Genomic DNA, 25,988 nt, shown 5'->3' on the forward strand with positions numbered 1-25,988 from the left:
CCTCCTCCTTCTTCTTCCTCCTTCTCTTCCTCCTCCTCCTCCTTCTCTTCCTCCTCCTCCTCCTCCTCCTCCTCCTCCTCCTCCCCTCCTCCTCCTCCTCCTCCTAGCAATGTTAAATACTTTTTATATTTTTCTCAGTTAAATCTCACATCCTTGTAATATATATTATAATAATTCTCCTCCTCCTTCTTCTTCCTCCTTCTCTTCCTCCTCCTCCTCCTCCTCCTCCTCCTCCTCCCCTCCTCCTCCTCCTCCTCCTCCTAGCAATGTTAAATACTTTTTATATTTTTCTCAGTTAAATCTCACATCCTTGTAATATATATTATAATAATTCTCCTCCTCCTTCTTCTTCCTCCTTCTCCTCCTCCTCCTCCTCCTTCTCCTCCCCTCCTCCTCCTCCTCCTAGCAATGTTAAATACTTTTTATATTTTTCTCAGTTAAATCTCACAACATCCTTGTAATATATATTATAATAATTCTCCTCCTCCTCCTTCTTCTTCCTTCTCCTCCCCTCCTCCTCCTCCTCCTCCTCCTAGCAATGTTAAATACTTTTTATATTTTTCTCAGTTAAATCTCACAACATCCTTGTAATATATATTATAATAATTCTCCTCCTCCTTCTTCCTCCTCCTCCTCCTCCTCCTCCTCCTCCTCCCCTCCTCCTCCTCCTCCCTTCCTCCTCCCCTCCCCCTCCCCCTCCTCCTCCTCCTCCTCCTCCCCTCCTCCTTCTTCTTCTTCTTCTTCTTCTTCTTCTTCTTCTTCTTCTTCTTCTTCTTCTTCTTCTTCTTCATGTCTTCTTCATCTTCCCCCCCTTTTTTAAATGTGACAATAGGGGAGATACAGAGACAGACTCCATATGTGCTCTGACCAAGATACACCTGGCAACCCTTGTCTGTGGCTGATACTGTGCCCATCTGGTACCAATGCTCTTAATCAAGCTATTTTTTAGCATCTGAGGTGGAGGCTTCATGGAACCATCCTCAGCACATAGAGCCAATGTGTTCATAACAGTCAAGCCATGGCTGTGGGTGGAGAAGAGAGAGAGAGAGGGAGAAAGAGAGAGAGAGAAGGAGGAAGAGGAGGAGTGGAGGAGCAGATGGTTGCCTCCTCTGTGCCATGATTGGGAATCGAACCTGAGACTTCCACATGCTGGGTCAGGTCAACACTCTACCAATGAGCCAACTGGCCAGGGCTGATATATAATTGTAATATTCTTATTTTATAGATAACTAAGGTGAACTCAGAGAGATTAGAGAACTTGTGTACTACTCACACAGAGAGTAGTAGCAAAAGTGCTTCTTGAACCCAGGCTGCCTAACTCCAAAGCCAATTTTCTAACCATCATGCTATATACTCAACAGACTCTCCAAAGTTGGTATTATAGAAAACAGATTAGAATGTGCGGAGACTTTTAAGAGATAAGACATATTTTTAGTGATGATAGAGTAAAAGTGACTGGAATGAGTCTCTCAAGTAAAAAAAAATTAAAGAAAATATTTAAAACAACAGTGTTCAGACATTTGACAAGTAGCACAAACTGATAATTTTTCAGGTGAGAGAAACAAGAGTTTGTGCCAGTTTACCTCGAGTAGAAATCACGCTGCTCACAAAAATTAGGGGATCAGGAACGTGCAGATACTCCAGCACTTCCAGCCTTTTGTACAGTGCATTTTCACCAATGAAGTAAAAGTTGGTTTTGCATCTCATTTGCACAATCAAACAACTTTCTTTGACTTGTCATTTGCTTTTCTGATGTTCTTGTTTAATGAAAAAAATCAAATATTTTTTTTATTGCTTCATATTCATTTTGAAAAATCCCCTAATTTTTGTGAGCAGTATATATTTTCAGCAAAATAATAGAGCCTAGCTATCCCCTCAGGAGAAGACACAGAGTTCAGAGTCTGAAGAGGCTGCAACCACTAGAATTCACACGGTAAGGTCTTGGATAGGATGGAACTACACAGAGAGACAACTCGAGGGTCGGTGGGGTTTTCAGTGAAGGCATGTGAGAAAACTGTCAGAGGCCAGGGAAAGACATTGCAGAGAATCAGGTGAAATTATTCCTGTAGCTCAATAGTTCATTTTTCTACCATCCAGAGTGGAGCAACCTTCTTACATACAGGACATCAATTGGAGTTCTCAGAAGACATTGCCTAAGTTGTGTGGAAAAATTAGCCCTTAGACTAAAAACTCTTCTGGTCTTGTTTACCAAAGCTTAAAAACAAGCCATTGAAGGATAAAGTTGTTTCCAAGAAATTTTATTGCTTTATCTAATTTATCGAGATTTATCTAATACGAAGCCCAAAAATATTTACAGGACTATAAAAGACTCCAGCCCCAACATATTAAAATTTACATTGTTTGGCATCCAATCAGAAATTACCTGGCACTCAAAGAAACAGAAGAACCTTAACCATATTGAGGACAAAAAGAATCTACAGTAAAAGGCCCAGAAATAATACAGTTGCTCTCTTCCCATTCATATGTCAAAGCTCTAAACCCCAGTGTGATGATATTTGTAGAAGGAACCTTTGGTAATTTGGTAGTTATGGTTAGATGGGATTATGAGGGTGGATCCCTCATGATGAGATGAATGGCTTTATAAAAAGAGGAAAAGAGAGAAATTGCTCTCTGCCATGTGAGCACACAGTGAGCAGGTGGCTGTTTATAAGCCAGGAAGAGGTTCCTCACTAGGAACTGCATTGTCTGATATCCTGAACTTGGACTTCTAGTTTCCAGAGATGTGAGAAATAAATGTCTGTTGTTTTAAGCTATGCAGTCTATGGTGTTTTGTTACAGCAGCCTGAGCTGACTAATACAAGGACATTAAATCAGCTTTCATAAATATAGTTCATATGTTCAAGTAGGTATAGAAAACACAAGTATGATGGAGACATGGAAAATATAAAATAGACCCAAATTTTTAAAGTTGAAAAATACAGTCAGACAAAAAATACACTGGGGTGATTAACAACAGATTAGACACTGTGGATAAAACAATGATAAACTTGCAGACATAATTGTTATCCAAAATGGAAACAAAATGAAACAAAAAGATTGAAAAAAATTAACAGCATTAATGGGTTGTGGGACAATAGCAAGTAGCTTGTTGTAATCACAAAAAGGTGGCAAGGAGATGCAAAAAAATATATAAAATGTCCAAATTTGTTGAAAACTATAATAGTATAGATCCAAAGGCTTAACAAGTTCCAATTAGAGGAAAAGTGAAGAAAATGATACCAAAGTATGTCATAATCAATTGCTTAGTACCACTGTTGCAGAAAAAGATTTTAAATGCAGCCAGAGGTGGAAAACATTAGGTACAGAAGAATGAAGGTAAGAATGAGCAGATTACTTATTGGACACAGTGCAGGTTAGAAAACAAAGAGGCCTCATCCTTAAAACACAGAAAGGGAAACACTCTCAACCTAGAGTTCTATATCCAGCAAAAACACCTTTAAAAGAAAAAAAAAAGATGAACTGAAGACTTTTTCTGACATAGAAAAGCTGAAAGAATTTAGCATTAGCTGACCACCACTATAGAAAATGTTAAATAAAGTCTTTCAGTGGAAAGGAAAATGATAGCAAATGAAACCTGGATCGACATAGAGGAATGAAGATTGCCAGAAAAGGCAAATATGAATGTTAATACAAATGGCTTCTTGCTTTGAAAAATATCTTTAAATGAACTGTTTAAAGTGAATATGGTAGCAATGTATTGTGGGGTATTGTAGAAATATGACAATAGTAGCACAAGGGTGAGGAGGTGCTGAAGAGAAGTGTATTCTCATACAGTTATTGAACTATATATGAAGTCATATAAAAACTTAAAGGTAGATTATGATAAGGTAAAGATGTGTATTATAAACCCACTACAGAAACAAAACAAAGCGGTATAGCCTATAGCCCAATAAAGGAGATGACATGTAATCACAAAAATACTTAATTCAAAATAAAGTAAGACAGAGGAAAAGGGAACAAAGAATAGATTGTAAAAATAGAAAACAATCTGATGGTATATTGAAACCCAACCATGTTAAAGTAAATGGTCTAGACGCGACCCCCCCCCCCCAAAAAAAAAGCAAGCAAATTTTTGTCAGATTGGACAAAGAAAGCAAGACCTATCTCTGTGCTGGATATAAGTAATCTATTGTAAATAGTCACAGATTAAAAAGGAAAGAATTGGAAAAGGCAGAACATGCAAACATCAATCAAAAGAAAGTTGAAGTGATTTGTCCAGGATAGTCACATATTATTTAATTAAGGCTTATCAAAACACTAAATCTCATGATCACATTCCTGTGCGTGTTAATTCCTAGAATACCGGTATGTCCTGCCCATCTCTGTGGCTTCCACTGTGTTTTGACAGTGTTTTGTACACAGTGGTGCTTAGTAAATAGATGCTGGTTAGTTGAACGCATGATGTTTCCTAAAGTAAATTATAGATGAGACCTACTTCACTTTCTTGGTATAGTGGAAAGATGTGCTCAGTAAGCAGCAGATCTTATTACAGTTTCCACTTATTAAACTTTTTGGAGTTTCCTTTGGGCAGAAATTGTTCTACTGGCATGCTTGACATTTCTTGGTTCTGGGACAGCCTCTTAGGTAGAACATGAATTCTTGGGGTACACACTATTTAGAGCCTGCAAGTAACAGAGAAGCCAAGTAATAGCAGCTTATACAGGATTGAAATGCATTTTTTTGTCACTTATCTGTGGCCCTGCTCTGGGAAGTCATCAGAGACCCAGCCCCATTCTTGTTGTTCCAACATACCTAGGTTTCGCCCTTGTCCAGATGTTTGATACTGGCTCTAACTGTGTCCACTTTTCCTCTAACAAAGAGGGGTAGGAGAGGAGAGTTGGAAGCTACGACCAGAGGGTTTCACCCATCACTCCTGTGAGGATTGCTATGACCAGAGCTGTTCCTTGGGGCTGGCTTAGTCTTCCCCCATCACTGGCCCACCCACTGCTCTTTCAGGGTGTGAGTGAGCTCCTTCTCTGGAGTTACAGTCTGGTGGCTAATACTTCCTCCAACAAAACACAGAATGTTTCCATTGAAGGTCAATATGTAAGAATGGAAACTTTGATAAGAAAGACTGCTTCAGAAGACATCTGTGGAGGGCTGGCAGGAAATGTGTTACTGTTGAATAACTTAGTGTAGTCCTTGCTGAAGGCTTTATGTATAATGCTGTTCAAAAAATCAATTTCTTAGCAGTTTTGTCAAGCAGCTGATTTTAATTTTCACTTGTTCAAGGGGGAAAAACTGAGGTGTTTGTGCAGCTCTGCTCAACGAGTGCATTTGTGGCACACATCAATTCTGGAAATGCAAATTAGGGGTTTGCCATCCATGTCTTTGCCTGTGAAGTCATATTTCCTTTGGAGGAAATGAGAAATGATCTGAAGAAAAAGAAAGAAAATTGAAGAACTTTTCTCCCTAAGCCCTGTATTCATAGAATGAACTCATCTCTGTGCATTGTCCGAGGCCGACCCATTGAGTTCAGGGGGAGCTGGGCAGCTTCACCCTCAGAGCCATGCATGGTGCTCTTTATCTTTTACTCTGGGTGCAGAAGTGTTGCTTAGCAACAGTGATTCTTCCAGGTCCACAACTGCTGTGGCTGCAGAACTGACAATAGAGTGGAGTTTGAGAGGGAGATCCTCATTTTTCAGCTTCTTCAATGGTGGAGAAGGGGGAATAAAGAAAGAAAAGACAAATGGGATGAAAGAGCTACAGTCCATTGGCCAGTGCAGAAAAGCACCAGCTGAGGTTGGAGAATGATCAGGAGCCACATGTTCTGTACATGATCAGTAAATGCTGAGAGAATTAAAAGGAGGTAATCACAGTGGCAGAGGTTAATTAGAGAAAGTGAAGAGGCAATAGAAGGAAATGGCCAGGCAGTCTACAAATGGAAGTTTCAGACCAATCGGGTGTCTAGAGCATGTTCATTCTGGCTCTGTTTTGGGGTATTGTTTCTTTTCTTTCTTTTTTTGTTCCAAGTTATTGGGCAAGTTTTTGAAGGGAGATAGAAAGGATTCAAAGAGGCTTTATTTGTTTCCCTAGCTCTCTTATTGGTAACTCCCACGGCTTAAGAGCTTCTTACCTAGTTCTGAGTGTTTAGAAAGATGTTCAGGAGAGTGATTTCAGTGATGATCTCAGGCTGGCTTCTTGCGCAGTAGAGCAAGGCAGCACTGGCCGCTTGGAAGTGATCCGTAGCATTTGAGGTAATTTTAACGTTAGAAATGTCCTCATTTCCTGGTTTCTATTCTTTCTTATGCTTTCCATCATTTCATGGAGCTAAAACTGAGAAGCATGTGCTGACCACTCATATGAGATATTTCAAACCTGGAGATTACAATCTTTCAGATCTCATGCAGTTACAGTCCTTTTGTAGAGCAGTTTTCTGAAGTGAATCAAATGAGTTTTTTTTTTTTTTTCAGAACTGAAGGAAGTCAGAGGATGAAATAAATAAAAGCAGAGAGGAAATTGAAAGGGGTGTGTATGTGGGGGAAACATATGTTTTCAGATGATATTTTAAAATAGATGGAGAGTTGATGAGACAGATACACAAAAACTGATTCCAGATGGCAGGAACGGCAGTGGCAAGCTGGTGTGAAGGGACAGAGTGCAGGCTGGCACCAGACGGGGTGGGGGGTGGGGGTGGGGGGTTGGGGCAGCGGCAGGAGGAGGAAGGGCCGCCAGGTGGGCGGGTGGGGGTGCTAATAGGGTTTGAGTTTATATAGAAAGAAGTAGAATTATTGAATTCATACCCTTCCCTTTTAGTTGAATAATTTGCTCAGTAGATTTGTGTCATGTAATAAGACCTTTTTAATGATATGTTTAGGAAAAAGGCAAACTTGTTTCACTTTGGCTTCTTTGCTAAGGCTGCGTCTATAGGCAAAGTGACTAGTCACAGCACCTTAGATTAGGGGCTGGGGAAAGTGAGCTGGAGGGGGATTTTATCAAAATTTGTTTTTTATATACATTCAAATTATGATGATGCATATTGACGAATAGTATTGCTTTCCTGAAGCAGTCTTGCAGAACCCAAAATGACCTGAGCTCATTTTCATGGAATGATTGCAGGGAAAGAATTATTGAGAAAGAGGAAACTGAGAACCAAGAAATTATTCTAGTTCTAGCATTAGGATGGGCAGAGGGGTTTCTCTTCACTAAGAGGAATGGAAAAACCCAGCCACCTTCCTGATGTGTGAAATGATGCAGTCTTATTTGCATAGTCATTATTTCGCATCAGTGGGTTTTCTTACTCTGAATTTGGCGCTATATTTTCATTCAGTGAGCATTTATTGACTGCTTACTGAGTGCTAGGAAAGTTATGGCTACAAAGAGGAAAAAATCCTAGCTCTGCCTTTGTCTTTTGTCTGGTGAATGGAAATTCCTCCTTTTGTATCTGTTCTCTGTGTGTGTGCTAGCTTGAGTTTGATCACTATTATGAATCCACACCAGCCCACATTTTTGTCTCTTTTCAACTGACCTATCATTACTGATTTCTGCCTCTACCAACTTCTGTTTATGTTCAAATAATTGTTGGTATGAGCACTTGGCCACCAGGGTTACAGAAACCATCAAAATTCAAAAGGAGGACCCTGACTGGTTGGCTCAGTGGTAGAGGGTCGACCCGGCCTGTGGAAGTCCCAGGTTCCGTTTCGGGTCAGGGCAAATAGCAGAAATGACTGTCTGCTTCTCCTCCCCCCACCCCCTATTCCCCTTCTGCAGCCAGTGGCTTGAATGATTTGAGTGCTTTGGCCCGGGTGCTGAGGATGGTTTTGTGGAGCTTCCACTTCTGGTGCTAAAAATAGCTCAGTTGCAAGCATCAGCCCTAGATGGGCAGACATTGGCTCCAGATGGGGGTTACCAGGTGATCCTGGTCGGGGTGCATGTGGGAGTCTGTCTCACTATCTCCCCTCCTCTCAGACATTCAAAAGATTATTTATATGAGTTCATTTTATGTAGGGCCATGAATTAAAATGGCAGCACCTGTCTAGTCCATTACATACAGAAAAGAATTTGCAGAAGGTGACTGCCCTTGTGTCATTAGAGTCTTTTGCATGGAGCTGTGGCTATTGCATCAATAAAAAAGCCCAAATGTCTTCATTTATTGTGTGGTTCCTGTCCTATATCGGGGAAATGCCAATTATTTCAGTTGTGGTTAAAGCAGTTGCTTTTTGGTGCTCTGCATTCCATTTTCATAAGAGATTGAGTTACCTTTATCTTTTCTGTTTACATTTCTCTTGGACTTTTTCATTTGTTCTTGTTGCTTTCCATGGAAACATGTTTGTACATCTTTTATTGGTAATGATGTAACCAAAATAGGACAGGCAGAGCCCACAGCTTGACAATAGGTAAAATGACAAGTTTAAGCAGTGCTGAAATGGAGGCAAGCCTATTGCAACAGGGAACAGAAGGGACACACTGTGTTATTGAGTTGATTTGCTAAGACGCAACAAAAAGATATTGTGAATTTTATTTGTAAACAGAAAAGAATTGGCAGTGTGTGGGAAGAAGTTTCTAAAGTAGTGGAACCCGAGAAATGAAAGCTCCTTCAAGTGTATTTAAATGAAAGATAAGCTGAGAGATATTACCTGTTTGTTTTTAAGGACAGCTTGCAAGTTCTTGATACTGTGATTAAAGAGGGTAGAGGGCCTGAACAGACCTTGGCACAGGGGATAGAGAGCATTGGCCTGGGACGCTGAGGACCCAGGCTTGAAACCCCAAGGCCATCGGCTTGAGCACGGGCTCATTTGGCTTGAGTGAGGGGTCACCAGCTTGAGCGTCAGATCATAGAATGACCGCATAGTCCCTGGCTTGAAGCTGAAGGTTGTAGGCTTGAACCCAAGGTTGCTGGCTTGAGCAAGGGGCCACTCAGTCTGCTGTAGCCCCCCAGTCACGGCACATAAAGAAAGCAATCAGTGAACAACTAAGGTGCCGCAACTATGAGTTGATGCTTCTCCTCTCTCCTTTTCTGTCTGTCCATCTGTCCATCCCTCTCTCTTAAAAAAAAAAAAAGGTAGATAGATGGGCCCAGAAAAAGGCTGAAAGTAAGACAAGATAAATTAACGTAAATCTCTGTTAAAAATATATACCAAATGGCCCTGGCAGGTTGGCTCAGTGGTAGAGCATCAGCCTGGCATGTGGAAGTCCTGGGTTTGATTCTTGGTCAGGGCACACAAGAGCACCCAAACCCTTCTCTCTTTTTCTGTCTCTCTCCTTTCTTTCTCTCTTCTCCTGCCATAGCCATGGCTCAAATGGTTTGAGCAAGTTGGCCGCAAGTGCTGACGATGGCCCCATGGCCTCATCTTGGCGCTAACATGAGTTGGTTGTCAAGCAATAGAGCAGCGGCCTAGCTGGGCAGAGCATCACCTGGTAGGGGCTTGCTGGGTGGATCCTGATCAAGGTGCATGAAAGAGTCTGTCTCTGCCTATCTGCCTCTCACTTAATGATAAAAAAAAAATGTGTGTGCGCGCGCACACACACACACACACACACAGAAAGAAAATGCAGTAGCTCTAAAAACTTGTTTAAATATTCTGTACTTTACAGACTCTTTAAGAGCATTTAAACAACTTTTTAAGGCTATTGAAGATACTGCCCTCAACAGATTTATTTTCAAGGATAAGTTTTATATGCAAATTTTGTTATGCCCAGGACGAGCTAAAAGAATTAGTTGATTGAGGTTGATTGAGGGTCAGGATAGGGAAGAGAAAGCTCAGGTAGATTGGAGGGAAGGTAAAGAAAAGTGTAAGATATTTTTCCCCGCCGAGAAGGAAGGAACAGGTCTTGGAGCCACCAAGTGTGGTAAGTTCAAAAGACTTTATTCAGTACAAAGCGTTCCCCGGAGGAGACTCACTGGCGTGCAAGATGGAGGTCAGGAAAAAATCGCACATGGAGAGACCACGCGGGTATATTTAAAAAGGGGTCCCTCTAGGGCAGTCAGGCTAATATGACTAATATGACGTAGAGAAATCTTACTGGCTGACAGTCAGTCGCTTTTGTTTCCAAGGAGTCCTAGGAAGTTTCTTTTTGGCGCGCTTGACTGTGGGAGGTCCTAGCCAAAGTTCCTGGAGCCTAAGTTCCCCACGTGACCAGCCCTCTATCCACCGACCTTACGAAAAGGATCTCAGAATTTCAAGCCCAAAGAAGATTTTCTTCCTTTCAGGCAGAATCTTTTTTGTTTTCCTAGCTGAAGTCACAATATTAACAATGGGACCGTTTTGACACACACATTTCTTTTTGCAGGAAAATAAATAGGGATGCCCACAGGTTTCATCCTATTTGAAGCAAAGACCACAGCATCACTGTTGTGTTTAATGTTACATTAAGAGTGTAAGAGCCAGAAGGTAATGTGGTCTAACTTCTTCATTGTACTGATGAGGAGGCTACACTCTATGAGGTTAGATGATTTATACAATCTAGTTAGTGATTTAGTGGAAACAAGAACCTCGATTTTCGTACATTCCAGTTCCAGCTTCTTTTTTTAGAGTACTGTGGTGACTGGTGGGGGAAGAAAGCATGAGAAAGCTAACTCCAAGTCTTCCCTGTCATGTTCTAAAAAAACTGACAGCAATAGATTACTTCTGACTGAGACAGAATGAAGCTAACCAGTGACAAGAAGACAAACATCATTGGGATATCCTTCTGTCTTTAAGCACAGAATATTCTAAATTAGATTTGAGGTGAATTAATATAGAAAATATTCAAGAGTTAAGAGATTATTGCCATTCTGTTTCGAGTCATATGTTTCATACTTAATGAACTATACGTCTAATACTTAGGTTAGGCTCTAAATAATCTGATTTGCTTCAAAATCCTTAATTTAAATAGCAGTTTAGTGGTTTGGCTTTAAAGGTAGAATTATGCTAATACTGTATATCAACACCCTAAGTCAGTGTTTTCCAAAAGATTATTGACTTAAAATTTAAGAAGTTCTACATCTAGGGGAACTTGTAGTTGGTTTTGGCCACCTCTCCTCCTCCTCTCCAGTTTCTCTCACTTGGTCCTTGATCCCCTTATCAGTCCTTTTACCTGCTTTTATTAGACTGGATTTTCTCCAACTCAATCCATACCTGGCCAAATATTTTGACATTTGACCACCCATGCAATAATTTTGCTGGATAGAACATTTGTAAGACTTGTTTTTTAGGGCAGGGGTTCTGAAACTTTAGTGGAGCTAAGAAGAGTTTAGGGAGCTGGTTCTTGGACCCCACCTCTTACATTCTGATAATACAGTTGGTCTGAGGCAAGGCCTTGGAAACTGTATTTTAAATAATCAGTCCCATTGAGTTTGATGCAGGTGGTCCATGAACTACAATGCTTAATGGTGTCAGATTTTGAATGCACTCATATAAATCATAGGCACATCTGTGCTTTGGATTCCTTTTTCTAATTAGAGTGAGCTTTTTCTGTGCAATTGCAGCAGTGGTTCTACCTGTGGGCCCTAGTTTTTCCTTCTCCAGCAGTTAAGAATAATTGATGAGGAAGAATTCTAGTCTCTCCTGCAGTAGTGTTACCTTCCCATTGATGACTCTTGTTCAGTGAAATTTGCCCAATGATGTGAGTCTTGGGAGACAAGAGGTGATCTTACTTTTGTCATCTGATGTTAACAGGGACCTGTACAACACATGCTACTACCAAAGAGTGACATCTGAGAAGGGACAGGTTTTAAACAGTGGCTGACTGCAGGCCTTTTTTAGACCCTTAAGAACTCAATAAGAACAAATTAAACTGAGTAATGATTCTTAAAGTGTCAAACTACAGATAAATAGAATTTTCTAAGGAAAAGTTGGAATGGAAAACAGTCTTTCACAAAGATGACAAAATGTTTCCTGGTTCTAAGGAAAAAAATTACCTTTGAATAAAAGAAGGTCAGTGAGAACTTTGGTGTGATTCATGGAGTGTGAATAACGCATGCATGGAGGCTTAGGAAACCAGTCTAGGACACTAAAAAAAAAGATTTTCACAAGAAGTGCAGTGATTTGTGTATGAAGCAGTATATTTTTCAGGATAAAATATTTTTCTCCTCTTATAGTGGGTGAACGGAGATATATTTGATCAAGATAGAGATTTATGGGTATAGGAGCCAAAGAGGCCCTACATAGCTTCTACCAATGCTCTTTAATCTTGAAGAAAGCACTTAAAACATTTTGACCACATCTAGTTGCACATTCTTACTTCTGTTTCAGCTTGTTGGCAAGAGTGGCAATTTGGAAATGTTATTCAGTTTTCACAGGCTTAGCAGGCTGGATAAACACAATTTTTTTACTGCCAGTGGAGGGCCTGATGAACTTGGCGCTGGGTCCCTGGTTCTTTCAAAGCCTTGTGTGATGGGAAGAGGCAGCAGAAGCAAACCAGAGAGACTGGAAGCCACTGTTCCTGCTGATCTGTTTCATTTCCACCTATGAAATTTTGTCAACTCATGGTCCTCTGACAGAATGCTTCTACCAGGCTGGGCCAGTAGACCTTGGTACTACCATGCTAGCTTTGACAAAGACTTCTCCTCTGAGGCACCAGGGTAGACACAGTGATGGGAAGAGACAAAATCTTGAAGAATCTTCATTTGTTTGTGTTAAAATGAAAAATGGAACGACCTGATTTTAACTAAATAGAAATGCTCTTTAAATTTTTTTTCCTTCTTTTTCCTTTTATTTGGAAGGTGCCCATGAAGCCAAGATTAAAAAATAAAATACAAAAACTGAAAAAGGCCATCTATATTCTCTCTTACTTTCTTGTCCTAAACATTTCCTAGATCAGAGAGAATGTACCATGAGTCCACTTTGGACCCTATCCATATGGGCTAGTTACTGAAAGTTTCAGAAAGACTTTGTTGTAATATAATTTCACCAGTTGCTTGGCATGGGTCCCTGATGGACAGGCCGGGAAAACTGATAACAGAAGCTGGTGAAAAGGCAGAGGCTTTTAATGTCTTATTCAATTTACTCTTCATGAGGGATATCAGATGTGAAGGGGCTGGAACAGTTCCCAGTTTTGATAAAAGTAGAGAGAGTCAAAATAGAAAAAGAGTTAAAAAGTGCGTTGAAGAACGGGCTCTGTTGGTGTTAGCAAGGCACGCTGGTCACTGAAGGAACTGGCAGTGCCACTGTCATGGCGAGTCGTTGTTATTATTATTTTTGAACTATGGAGATAAAGAGACGTCCCTGATAATTAAAATATGTTAAGCATTGTGACTACCTTAAAAATACAGGGCCAAATAAATCAACCATAGAAATCACAGACAAGTCAGCATCAATACATGAAGAGATATCAGAATAAATTGTCAAATAATTTACTGTCATTTCTAGAGGAACCTAGATGTCAACAGAGTTCTGCATAAACTAAATGTCATTAGGATAATCTAACTGAAAGGACAGGTAAATAATTTAAAAATAATAGCTGTGTTTAACTTAACTTTAGTAAGCTGATACTTTTGACTATATAGTAATGGTGAATGAATGAATGAATGTCACATCAATAGAAGATTTTTCATTGTTTCAACAGGCAATGGAGTGATAGCATATAGGGACCAATTCTGCTTAATATATCTGTAAGTAACTTGGTTAAGAACTGGGGGACTTGATGTCAACTCTGCAGAGTTCATGGAATTGCTGGTACTCCGTAAAACATGAAAGAATTCCAACTGACCTTAACAAATTGGACAGATGACATGATACAGGATTATATTAATTATGGCCAAATTATCTGTGGAGAATGTAAGGCAAGGAAAACTATCCTATGCTAGCAATTTCAGTATGACATACTAAGAATCTCAGTTGGAGAGATGGAGAAGATGATTGAATTTAGGGGAAATTTTAGAAGAAAACTTGAAGGCACCTGATAGCTAACTGGATAAAAAGATAAAGTGTGTTTATGTTTTGTATCAACACTTTATATTTTGTCGGTTGTTTGTTTCATACTTTATTTCTTTGCTGTAGAAAAACATAAAACCTAGCAAGGATCCTTGATATTTTATTCTTTCTTTCATTTATTAAAATGTCACAACAACCACATTAAACAATCTCAGGATATTTTTAAGAAAAATAAGGATCTAAGTTCAAATGTTCAAACAGGAAAATGTTATAACAGATATTATAAGTAGGCATCCAGCTGACCTGAACCACAATAGACTTGTACTTGTAGACACTGAAAGTCTTCTTAGCTAATTGTACAATACTATCTCATTTCCTTTCTTCCAGTAAGGACCTATTTTAGTAAGCCCAAAAGGAGAGAGTGGAGATTGGAGACCCAGACAGTTGTGATAGGAAGGGAAATATATGAGCAGTCTGAGAGAGATTCAGGAGATGAAGTTGACCTTGGGTTGCAGGGGAGAGGGAAGAGTCAGAGTTGTGCTCAGGTTCTGGTTGGGATGACTGGTGGGAAGGAAATAAACTTTTCTTTTTTGTAGGGGTGATAATGAAACTGATGTTGAGTCTGAAGTCTCTGCAGGACATCTAAGTGGATCTGTGTGTTGGCCAGGTGGATGTGTGTATCTACAGTGCAGTAGGGAAATGTATTTAGACTGAGGTGCAGAGAGTGAACAGCTGGAACCAGCAACCATGAGCTGTGACTTCTGTGTCAAGTGGGAAATAGCTAATAACAAAGCTGGGTGGGAACAAGGTGGCCACTCAACTTTCTAATTCTTAAAAGCTGACATTTTGCTTCAGCTGACTTAGTGTAGCACAGATCAATGATGTGGAGAAGGACTAGAACCAAATGTTGTGTGACTAACTTATTTAAAAATTGGGAGGGGTATGTTGGCTGCAGAGATCCCCCTTAAGGAGTGAGGGATCCTAGCCCCACACCAAACCCCCAGCCATGGGTTCCAGTGCTTGGAAGAGAAGTCCTTGTAGCTTCCGGCTATGAAAACCATCAGAGATTGTGGCTGAGTGAGACAGAGGGCTGCTGGGGTCCCAGGCATTCCTTTTAAAGTGCCAGCACATAGTCTTACTCAGACTCACTTGTTGTGAGCTCCAGTATTGGGGCAGCCAGGGACATACAGAGAGAAACTGGATTGTCTGGCTTTAAGGTGATATAGCTAAAGGGACAACTTACTCCCACACAGAAGTGCTGCCAGAAGCCATTGTTCCTTTGCTAAACCCTCACCCTGCAGGGTAGGCTGGCAGCATATCTGAGTTTTCATCAACTTGGCTTACACTGCTCACTCAGCTCTGGTGATTCCCTGAGACTCTGCCCCACCCAACTTGTGGGCCCACCTAAACTGCTTCCCGTGGCTTTTCCAAACAAATGGTGTGTTTTGACTCATGGTGTAATCTTTCCTAAAATCTCTCAAAAGTTCACAAATCACAAACAAACAGCATCTGGCCTCAGCATGCCCCATACCTCTTGCTAAGCGGCCTCAGCTCCAGCACTAGTGCCAGCTGACCTCAGTTTTCAGCTTAGTCTCTCCCAGGCATCTCCAAGCCCAGGACAAGTGGCAGCCATCTGCAGATCACTTTGTAGCTTATACCCGGTGGCCCTGGGCAGGGCACAGGCAGAAGCTGGCCATGGCCTGCACCTACAAAAATGCCTCAGAACCAACACACCCAATGGCCAGCTACATTCAGATCACACCAGAGCACCACCTAAGCACCTCCACAAATGCCCACTCAAAGGGCACACTCAGCAGGCACCAGAACCTTGCTAAAATGGATCCTCCTACATAAGCTCAAGCCTTACACAACTGCTCCTCCACTTTAGTCATGGCCAGTCCGTATAAACCTATTAGTCTGAGGGTCAATTTCTTCAATAACAATTCAAGGCTCAACTACAAAATGAAGGCACACACAACCCACACAAGGGACACACCTTGAGCACCTGACTCATGTAACCAGAAAGACTGTGTCACTGGGCTCCACAGGACACTTACTACCTTAAGCCACTCTACAAAGACCAAGAGATGTAACAGCTTTTCCTAATAGAAACAAACACAGAGAGGCAGCCAAAATGGGGAGAGAAAAAACCATACCCCAAATAAAAAACAGGAGAAGTCTCCAGAAAAGTAACTAAATGAAAAGGAGGCAAGCAATCTACTTGATACAGAGTTCAAAACAATGAGGATGCTCAAGGAACTTGAAACTTCAACAGCATGAAAAGGGACATAGAAACCATAAAAAAGAGCCAGCCAGAAGTGAGTAATACACTAACTGAAAGGAAGAATACATTATGGAGAATCAACAGTAGAGTTGATGAAGCAGAAGGTCAAATCAGCACTTGAGAAAATAAGGAAACAGAAAGCCCTCAGAACAGCAAAAAGATAAAAAAATCTAAAAATATGAGAATAGTGTAAGGAGCCTCTGACACAACATCAAGTGCACCCACATTCACATCATGGGGGTTCCAGAAAGAGATGAGAGAGAGAGAGCAAGAAATTAAAAACTCATTTGAAAAAATAATGACAGGAATTTTTCATAACTTGGTGAATGAACGAGACACATAAGTCCAGGAAATGCAGAGAGTCCCAAACAAGGTAAAGTTGAAGAGGCCCACACACATCATAATTAAATGCCAGAGGCTAAAGATAGAGAATCTTAAAAGCAGCAAGAGAAAAGTAGTTAGTTACTTTTAAGGGAGCTCTCATAAGACTCACATATCTGATTTCTCAATAGAAACATTTTAGGCCAGAAGGAATTGGCACAAATATTCAAAGTGATGAAAAACAAGGACCTACAACCAAGATTACTCTACCCAGCAAAGCTATCATTTAGAATTGAAAGACAGATGAAGAGCTTCCCAGACAAGAAAAAGCTAAAGGAGTTCATCATCACCAAACTAGTATTACAAGAAGTGTTAAAGGAACTTCTTTAAGAAGAAGAAGAAAAAAAGGTAAAAATATGAACAAGAAAATGGCAGTAAATAAATATTAACAATTACTTTAAATGTAAATGGGTTAAAAGCTCCAATCTAAAGACATACAGTGGCTGAATAACGAAAGAAGACCCTTACATATGCTGTCTACGAGAGACTCCCTTTAGCTTGGGAGAGACAGACTGAAATTAGATGAATAGAAAAAGATATGACATGAAAATGCAGAGGAAAAAAAATACCAGACAGACTAGACTTTAAAACAAAGCTATAACAAGTGATAAAGAAGGACCCTGCAATTTCAGTTCTGGTTATTTATCCAAAGAAACCTAAAATACTAATTCAAAAAGACATATACATCCATATGTTTATTGCAGCATTATTTACAAAAGCCAAGCAATGAAAGCAACTTAAGTGTCCATCAGCAGATGAATGAATAAAGAAGTGGTACATATGTACAATGAATTCATATAAATTCAGCCATAAAAATGAATAAAATCTTACCATCTGCAACAATGTGAATGGACCTAGAGAGATATTGTGCAGGGTCAAATAAGTCAGACAGAAAGACAAATGCCATATGATTTCACTTATATGTGGAATTAAAAAACAAAATAAAAGAACAAACAAAACAGAAACAAACTCATAGATGCAGAGAACATTTTGATGGTTGCCAGATGGGAGGGGATAGGAAGATGGGGGAAAAAGAGGAATGAATTAAGAAGTACAAATTGGGACCCTGGCTGGTTGGTTCTGTGGTGAGTGTCAGCCCAGCATGTGGATGTCGCGGGTTCGATTCCCAGTCAGGGCACACAGGAGAAGCGCTCATCTGCTTCTCCACCCCTACCCCTCTTACTTCTCTCTCTTTATTCTCCTCCCCTCCTGTATCCAAGGCTTAATTAGAGCGAGTTGGCCCTGGGCGTTAAGGATGGCTCTGTGGCCCCTGCCTCAGGCACTAAAATGTCTCTGGTTACAATGGAGCAAGGGCCCTAGATGGGCAGAGCATTGCCCCTAGTGTGAGTGGATCCCGGTTGGGGCACAAGCGAGAGACTGTCTCTGCCTCCCCTCCTCTCACTAAAATTAAAAAAAAAAAGAAAAGAAAAAAGAAGTACAAACTGAGCCTGTCTAGGTGTTGGCACAGTGGATAAAACATTGATCTGGGATGTTGAAGACACAGATTCGCAACCCTGAAGTCGTCAGCTTGAGCATGGGCTCACCAGCTTGAGTGCAAGGTCACCAGCTTGAGAGTGGGATCATAGACATGACCCCAAGGTTGCTGGCTTGAGCAAGTAGTCACTGGCTCCACTGGAGCCCCCACCATCAAAGTACATATGAGAAGCACTCAATGAACAACTAAAGTTCTACAACTACGAGTTGATGCTTCTCATTTCTCTTCCTCTCTCTTTCTCTCTCTCAAAAAAAAATTACAAATTGATAGTTACAAAATATTCATGGGGATATAAAGAACAACAAAGGGTCAATAATATTTAATAACTTTGTGTGGTGTCAGACGGGTACTAGATTTACTACCGGGATCACTTCGTAACTTATGTAAATGTCTAGTTTCTATGTTGTATACCTGAAACTAATATAATGTATATTAACTGTAATTAAAAAATAATTATTTAAAATATATTCTTGTAATCGAGGAAATAGCAAAGGAGGCATTATACATGTTCTTGTAACTTAGGAGATAGACAATATCTTTTTTATAGCAAGAATTTAGGTTTACAGTTTTACTAGGCAGAGATTCTTGGGGTGATAAATACTGTTTTGTATGTAATCAACTGTGGAATCTGTTTCTTTTGAACAACTAAAGTGCCATGTTGGTCTGATGGGATAGGAATTCCATGTTCCCAGGACTTAAAGTTCACTTGGGAGAAGATGCAGTGGTCAGCTATGGCTGGGTTAGCTGTGAGTTGTGAGCGGGACATTCAATGTAACAGCTGGAATTTGGGGCAGAGCTCTGGTCTGCAAGTACAAATTTGGGAGTTACTAATGTAGAGCAACGTGCACACTTTGTATCTGCGATGCCGTAAAAGATGATGAGTATGCATTTTTAAGTTTAAAAGAAGACACAATGCTGCAAAAGATTTTTTTAAGTATTAGAAGCATACAAATAATTTTTAGAAAAACATATCTGTTTTTATCTTTTTTTACTTCCAATGGAGAAGTCTGTTGCGAGGAGCCTTTGATTATATCTGATCAGAAGGAGGAGCGTGTGAAGGGAAGGCATTGCTGTCATTGGAGTTAGTGAGTTAGGACAGTCTCTGCCTTTTCATCTCCCATTAACTCTTCTCGTCACTGCAGAATGCTCCTCTCCTGTCCCCACCCTTCTGGACTCTGATCTTCTCTGTTCTGGTCACCAGTACCCTACCTTTTGGGTAAATTCACGAGCTCTTTTTCCGTCTCCTCTTTCTTGGTGTCTCTGCCACCTTCCTCTCCCCATACTTACCAGCCTCCTTTGTCCTCTGAGCTCTGACCTGTCTCCTGGGCTTCTCACTCTGGGCTTCTTGCTCCCTGAACAGTCTCCTTAGACCCAGCACTTTATTCTCTAAGCTGATGATGGTCATATCCGGTTTTGGAGTTCAGATCTCCACCTTGAGTTTTCTAGCTGTGCCCTGGACAAGCCCCACTTACACGTCTAAATGCCTGTCACACAGGCAACTGACACTTCACATGGCTGGGTCTGGCCCCCATCCACCCGTGGGCTTCTTTCTCTTTCCTGAAGGTCAGTATCATCCAGACTCTGCTCAAGCCAGAAACCCACGTCAGCTTCTGTTTCTTTCCCTCAGACCCTATGTGATCCAGTCAAGTCAGTGTGACCTGCTTAGCGCCTGTTGTGTCTCAGATTTTCCCTCCCCTCTGTCACCACACAAGTTTAGGCACTGGGAGCACTGTGTGACCTTAGTTTGTGCCACACCATCTCATCTTCAGAGCTCTGCAAGTCCTACTGCCAGTCCCCTACCTCAGCTTTTCACTCGGGAGGCTGTCACTCATCGTCACCTCAGATATTACTTCTAGGAAGCCCTCCCTGAACCCTAAACTTTGAATTATTTGAATCTTTATGGAAGGGTTGGCAAATACTTTTGATCTTTACTTCTGACCTCAGCCAGCTGGTAGTGGCTGTCTGGGTACTGGGGTGAGGGAGGCTGTAGGTGAAGTCCATCCTCGGTGAGCAGGGCTGTCAGTGTTCCTTGTTGACGACACTCACACCTGATATCTGCCCCCCTTCAATCATAGTAACTCTCGTTGATTATATTCCTGCTTACCAAATATTCCAGGTTCCTTCCACAGTCCCCTTCCCTGGCTGAGGACTGCACCTTTCTGCTGGCGGGATGAAGGATGGGCCAGGCGACGTGCTCTGGCCAGTGACACGAGGGAAGGAGTGATGTGTGTCACTTCTGGGCAGAAGTTTTATGAACCAGTATGTGGAGCTTTGCCTCTCCACCCCTCTGCCAGGAGGCTGACACAGTTGAGATAGCTAGCGGGGCCCCAGGACGAGAAGGAGGGCCCTTTGGTGGTTCGTGATGGACATGCAGTGCGAGTGAGAAGGTCTGCTGTTAATGGCAGACACTGACAGCTCTGGATTGTGAGTTCCCACAGCATGGTCAAGCCCACGCTGTCAGACACAGTTTCTGTGTACAGTAGTTTGGTATTTTTTCTGTTCTGCAAGTGGTCAGAATCAGTACAGAATCTGGTTGGTCTATTTCAGAATGTACCAAGAGCTTTTCATTTATTTTAAATGTCCAGCTTCTGAGTAATTTCTATATGTGCCTTTTTTTTAAAAGGATGGATTAGGGCAAGTCATATCTAAGGTAATTAATTACTTTAAAATCTCAATTATGTGGAGGTCAGGGCTGGGGCAGAGAACACATAAGGTTTCCAAGACTCAAACAGCCAAGGTTGTTGTCACACATTCCAAATACCAGAGGTCCCCCCCCCCATTATTACTTTATAGGCACCAATTCAAAGACTATTTAGTTTTAGTTGCACAGGTTTAACAAGTTTAGTTATCCAATTCCTATGCTTTTAACAGATTAAAAGCTACCAATTAAGAGAGGTGGATTATAAGTACTTTAGAGCCAGTTTTACTGAAAATGGGGACAAGAGAAAGTCTGAAGAAAAGAAGAGAGACAGATAGACTTAAGAAGTGGTTTAAGAATTCCTAAGCCCCTGCCCTGGGGAGCCTTTGGGGTCACAGCAGGTGGTCCTGTATGTATCCAGGGCCAGAGGCTGCAGTGAGATTTTACAAAATGAAGATGAACTTATGTCATCAAGAAAAAGTTTAATTATGTATTATACCCTAACAAGGCAGGGTCATCTTACAACAATTAAGCATAAAAAAGAAAATAAGATAAAAAATAATACGCTTTAATTTTCAGAAAACTCAGTCATTCATTTATTCAGTCAACATTGATAACTGTAGACATTGCCCATCATTGGGGATGCAAAGAGATGTTGTCTCTGTCCTCCAAGAGTTCACAGAAAAAGAAAAATAACTGAATGAGAGACTGTGTTTTATGTTTTACTGGAGGAATGTGTACAAGGTGGGCTGGAAGCTCAGATGGGAGAGGCAGGAAAGTTCTTGGTGTAGGAGGGTGGGCTTTGGAGTAAGAAAGATTCTTTGCAAAAGTCATAGCTCTGCTGAGTCTAGATGGATAGTTTATCAAGTAAACAAATTGGTTGAGATTGGGATTTGTTGATTGATATTCTAAGCAGAGAACAGATAGTGAATATCAAGTGGGCAAGGCATGAAGACATGTGGTGTGTTTGTGGTGAGGGGAGAACATGTGGTTTCTAAAGGGCTCGAGGTTGGTTTGTCATTTACTCTCTGGTGGTGGGTAGACAAGTTGTGACTGGATTTCTTCAGTAAGCAGGTATCTATTCTCAGTCTTTTAGTTTCACCAGAAGTCTGATTTCTTTTCTGTTTTTGTTTTTTTAGTCAAGTGAGAGGCAGGGAGGCAGAGAGGCAGACTCCTGCATGCACCCTGACTAGGATCCACTGGGCAAGCCCCTTACTGGATGATGCCCTGTCACTCTGGGGCCATTGCTTCGTTGCTTGGCAACTGAGCCGTTTCATTACCTGAGGCAAGGCCATGCAGCCATCCTCAGTGCCCGGGACCAACTTGCTCAAACCATTTGAGCCATGGCTGTGGGAGGAGAAGAGAGGGAGAGAGAGATAGAGAGAGAGAGAGAGATAGAGAGAGAGAGAGAGGAGGAGGGAGAGAGAGAGATAGAGAGAGAGAGAGATAGAGAGAGAGAGAGAGGAGGAGGGAGAGGGGTGGAGAAACAGATGGTCACTTCTCCTGTGTGCCCTGACTGGGAATCAAAACCGAGACTTCCACATGCCGGGCTGATGCTCTTCTGCTGAGCCAACGAGCCAAGGCCGGAAGTCTGATTTCTAATTTGCACCTTCAGAAACATATTTTTTCAGGCCATTCTTTGGCCTCAGTGTTTCAAAGAGTAACTTTTTCATATTTGAGAGGAAACAGATAGGGAGTGTTGATGCCTAATGGAAATCACATGATCTTGTTTGAGTTACCAGGTCTTAATGCAATTGGTGAAAAATTAAAAAGCTCTTTTGTCATTGGTTTCTCCGTACAGAAATTGTGCAGTTTTTCATAAGCTGATATTCACCATGGATTACATCTAAACACGAATACAGAAGAGCTTTATTTTATATTGGCCCTCCTGTTAAGTAGCACAGAATCGAAGAGTCCTGTGAAAATTGTGACGAAGCCCAACCAATAGGCCTGCTCTGTTTCTTTTGTTTGTTTTCCCTGTCAGTGCACCAGTAGAATATGAAATTCTGCCAGGTGGAAGCATATTTATGGGCTTTTGAAAAATGCATCTTACCAAAGGAATATTGTGAAGACAAGGCGAAGTACAGATGCAGCCCATTTAAAGACATTCCTAAACAAAAAACATGCAGATTTTCATACACCCTCAATATAGCTAAAATATTTTAATGTTTATTCATGATGTCTGAGTGGTTTGTCTGATCTGCAGAGTAAGGTGCTAATGTGGATGTATTAGAAGTATAACTATTTTGGCCTCCTCGCCTGCTGGTGCCTAGTATTATATATTATAACATCAGGTATAATATATGAACACACAACTATGAATGTATATGTATTTCTATTAGAATAAAATTTGACTATAACAAATGTAAACTTTTTAGATGTTTATGGAGGAAAAAATGGTTTTTCTATATTAAAGGGGCATGTATGTGTTTGTTGTTTTAAATGTATTCATTGAGAATAACCTATTATAAAAATTCAGTGTTTCTCAAACAATGAAAATAAAGCTGATGTGACTTAATAAAGTCTCTGAAGTACCTTATGCTTTTGGAAGAAATGTAAAGATTCCAAGAATAGCATGTGATGGAGTGTAAGAAAAAAAACAGGTCCTCACATGAGAGTCAAGCCAGTTTTAGAAAGTGATTCTTTCCACATCCGTGGTCATCTGTCTTCCAAGTCTTCATGACTACGAAGAAGCTGTTTAGGCACAGTGAGTGTGACAGGCACAGTGAGTGTGACAGGCACAGTGACGCTGCACTAGGACAGAGACCAGATTGGCATAGCCCTTTCACATTTTTCTGCACAAACCCCTGGTCTCTTTTCTGAAAAGCATTCATGTGTGACAGGGCTAGCCATGCAGAAACTCCCCACCAGGCTTCCTAAGGAGGTGACCAAAAACCATGACCAGACCAGGTGGTAAAGTCACATCAAGGCTTGGCAGCGAGCAGGCTTGCTCTGTGCTGGTGTGTACGACCTCTGTGCTTTAGCTTGAATATTGCTGGTGATTTAACAGGAGAGGGAAGGCAAGATTACTTCATTCGTTCAGTATTTCTTGGCAGTTTGTCTCAAATAAGGTACTCTGAATTTATAGTGAAATTCTTTAGCTATCTTTAGTGTCTTTTTTTTTTTATGCTCAGAGCCTTCAGCTTTGACATGATATTTTTATCATGTTTATACTTGTGATAACCATTTAATCATGTTTTTGAGTGTCTACTCAAGAATTGGCAATGAGAGAGAAAGAAAGTCTACATTCTTGGCTCTAAAGCAGTTGAAGTGTAACTTGAGGAGACCAGCAACACAAACAAGGCAATTGGGGAACAGAAGACAACATACATAGCTGTGTTCAACACTCAAACCCTAAATGGGTACATCGGCCATTTGTGGTTAAATTAAAGGGGCAGAGATATTTCAGGACATCTAAGGGCCACTCCCATTTCTCTGGACTCCAGGATTACTTTTATTTATTTATTTAGAAATTAAATTTAATGCGGTGACATTGATCAATAAAAGCACATAGGTTTCAGGTGAACATCTCTATAGCATTTGAATGGTTGTTTGCATTTGTTGCCCATCACCCAAAGTCAAATCATTTTGTGTCAGCATTTATTTATCCCACTGTATGTTTGTCCCTCCATATATTTGTCCCTCTTTAGTCCCCTCCTCCCCTACCCCTTCCCCCAGGTTTGGATTTAATCTCTTAGCTCTACTGATCTGGGACTTTGGTGGCCAGTTTTTCTAGCAGCTGGTTAGGGACTGGAAACTGGTATATGGTACAAAAACATGTGGGAACTGGTGTTGGAAAGTCAGGTTACTGATGTACACTAGGGGCTGTTTTTCTCCAAGAGGACAGCTGTATTAGTCATGACTCAGGGACAAGTGAGAGAAACCAGTCTATGGTGGCTTTAGTAAGAAAGGGGAGGCAGGCTCTGTGAGGACACGAGAGTATCCGTTGAAATCATAGGAAGAACTAGGTGATCATAGTGCCAAGAGAGATCTTCTCTTTGAGCATTGAAAAAATGTTTCAGGAAAAACTCACATTGGCTCTTTTGGGTCACAGTGTAACCATTAAACAGATCATCACTGTGAGGAGGGTGGGATGCTGCGATTGGGGGTCAGGGGCAGCATCTATGCTCAGAGGAGGGCAGAAGATTCTCGGTACAGAGAATCGCCTACAGTCAAGCACAATAGCTACATGATTCGTTTTGGCCCATTGGTGAAACCAATTTAAATTGCCTGTTGCTTTTCCTGAGGTCAAGCTGTGCTGCCCCAACTCTGCCCTGAGAGGCCCTCCTAACTTATATACTCTTTAGAGTGGTGTTTCCCAACGTGGGGCCCACGCCCCACAGTGGGGCAATTCGATAGTTAAGGGGGGCAATTTGAAAATGGACTCGACACGACTTTAACTCTTTCGCCCTGGGCCATTTAAATGCAATGCTAGATATTGGTGCCAAATTTAACAAAAAATGCAATTCTTAAATAATTGCAGTAAATAATTATTAAGTATAATTTCATTTGAAGAGACCAAAATATCAACTGGGTGATTGGCGTCGTCAAGTAAACTTCATCCTGGGTTCACCGCGGAGCGTGCCGTCTGCTGCGGGGAACCCCGGACATTTTAAAAACTCGCTAAACAACGCAGTTATTCTCACCTAATTGGCCCATCGCAACTTCTGTAGTGTTTCACATCATTCAGTTGGTGTTAATTTGAAATAAGTGTCAGTCAAAACTGTTGTAAAAGCTCGTTGATTTAATAAATATACATATATATTGTATAGATATAATTGGTAAGTATTTGATTTTATTTTTATCAATATTAAACTCTTTATTAAGTACTTCTTGCATCGGGGCTAGAAAGCACTAATATTTTATAAATATTATTGGGGCTATAATAGTGCATGCACGACAATTTTAATTTTAGAAGCATAACTTTCCAGAAAATTTTGTCAAGTGGAAAAAATATAGATACCATTTGATTTGCGGTGGTAGTGTAGTAAATGTGTTATATACATTTAAATAAATATGAATTCTTAGTATACGTTTACTCTAAGTCACATTGAATATATTTTAACACATATTTTAATATTAGTTTTTAATTGATCTTATTTTTATTATAGCCCATAGTAAAATGAGTGGTGCAAGCAAGAAAAAAACTCGTCAATATTCGGAGGAATATTTAAAATTTGGGTTCATACCCGCTGTTCATGATGAGCGGATTCCTTTTTGTCTTTTATGCCAGCAATGCTTGACCAACGAATCAATGAAACGAGGTCGTCTTGAGGCGCATTTGAAGGCGAAACATAGTGCTCATATTAATTCAGATTTGAGTTACTTTAAAACTTTAAAGAAAAATTCTGAAAAAAGAACAACATTAAAGTCTCT

General features: G+C 40.8%; 1 protein-coding gene across 2 annotated transcripts in view; it reads left to right on the forward strand.

Annotated features, from left to right (window-relative positions):
- The window catches only part of NEBL (nebulette), a 501,273-nt gene that overhangs the window by 83,347 nt on the left and 391,938 nt on the right, over positions 1–25,988 (forward strand). The window lies entirely within an intron of this gene.

This window comes from Saccopteryx bilineata, chromosome 5, assembly GCF_036850765.1.
Source record: "Saccopteryx bilineata isolate mSacBil1 chromosome 5, mSacBil1_pri_phased_curated, whole genome shotgun sequence".
Taxonomy (NCBI): Eukaryota; Metazoa; Chordata; class Mammalia; order Chiroptera; family Emballonuridae; genus Saccopteryx; species Saccopteryx bilineata.